Here is a 1,549-nt window from a genome sequence, read left to right as displayed (position 1 = left end):
CCAGGATGGTTTCTTTCTAATCTTTCCCTAATCCTTTGGGACCGATTATCTCGTTTTTGGTCCCCCTCCCCCGAATCAACCAACCAAATAAAATGGCGCAACCCATTGGTAAGTGGATTTCGTTTTCTGCGTTTGAAAGGTAACAACATTGAAACAATAAAAAGCACTCTGTCTTCAGGCCACAAGTGGCCCATCGGGACCATCTGACCGCCGTGTCATCCTCAGTTGAGGATGCGGATAGGAGGGGCGTGTGGTCAGCACACCGTTCTCCCGGTGGTTATGATGGTTTTCTTTGACCGGAGCCGCTACCATTCTGTCGAGTAGCTACTCAAGTGGCATCACGAGGCTGAGTACACCCCGAAAAGTGGCAACAGCGCATGGCGGCTGGGTGGTCACCCATCCAAGTGCCGGCCACGCCCGACAGCGCTTAACTTCGGTGATCTCACGGGAACCGGTGTATCCACTGCGGCAAGGCCGTTGCCCATTGAAACAATACGTGATGATAAAACTTTTTGTAGGTGACTATCAACGGCTGTTAAATATTTTGAAAGAAGGATACTTGTGTTGTCAGCTTACAGCTGTGTTTATTCTCTATCGCTTTCAGTCATTACGTCAATCCTCACAGAAGAACTCTGTAAGGTACAAAAAACACAAATATAAAATATATACGAACGTCATAGAAAGTGAGGAATTAAAAAAGGTCATTTTAAAATCATGGTGCTTACACAGTGTACACTGGTGAGCCAAAGCATTATGGCCACCTTCTTAATAGCATGTTTGTCCGTCTTTGGAACTAAATACAACACTAATTATCCGTTCTGGGGGCCCGAGAATTCGTTCGTAGGTTTGTGGAGGTATGTGACATTCGAAGTCTACGCCCAAGTCATGTACGAGGGTCTTTCCGAAAGTAATGCCTCCTATTTTTTTGTGGTGACTTTGGATGTCCGCGTCAGATGTGGATGTAGTGCTAATGCTTCAACCTTCCTCTTTCATTTGCACGTGGCTCCGTTGTCCTGCGGTAGCTGGCGCCAGTAGAGCAGTGTTCCAAAATGGAGTTTGATAAGGACGCGAGTAAGAAACATCGATGTGAAATTGAATTCCCCACTGTTGAAGAAATTGTGCCGATTTAAATCCATCGACGCTTGCTAAAGGTGTATGGAGACGATGCAATAGATGTGAGCAATAAAAGGGTGTGCATGACAAGCCACGGCCCGGTCGACCCTGTACCGCTGTCATCCCTCGCTATGAAGAGCGCCTTGATCAACTCATCCGTGCTGATCGACGGATAACGACCAGAGAATTGTGTGCAAAACTGAATATCGGCCGTTATTCCTTGGAAACAATTGGAACATCTTGGTTATGGCAAAGTCTCTGCAAGAGGGGTGCCGCAGATGTTTACAGAAGAACAAAAAACTCATCGAATGGAAATTTGTCGGGATCTGCTGCATAAATATGAAGTTGAAGGTGGCAGTTTTCTGAATAGAAGGTGGACTACGTGGTGAACATTTTCAAGATTCGGATGCTGTTGTCAAAGCTGTAAGGAAGTGGT

General features: G+C 46.1%; 1 pseudogene; it reads right to left on the bottom strand.

Moving 5' to 3' along the window:
- Nucleotides 1-365: 365 nt before the first annotated feature.
- On the bottom strand, nucleotides 366-482 carry LOC124614437 (annotated as a pseudogene).
- Nucleotides 483-1,549: the final 1,067 nt, after the last annotated feature.

The sequence above is a fragment of the Schistocerca americana genome, chromosome 4 (assembly GCF_021461395.2).
Source record: "Schistocerca americana isolate TAMUIC-IGC-003095 chromosome 4, iqSchAmer2.1, whole genome shotgun sequence".
Lineage (NCBI taxonomy): Eukaryota > Metazoa > Arthropoda > Insecta > Orthoptera > Acrididae > Schistocerca > Schistocerca americana.
This window is presented reverse-complemented; position numbering and strand designations above follow the sequence as displayed.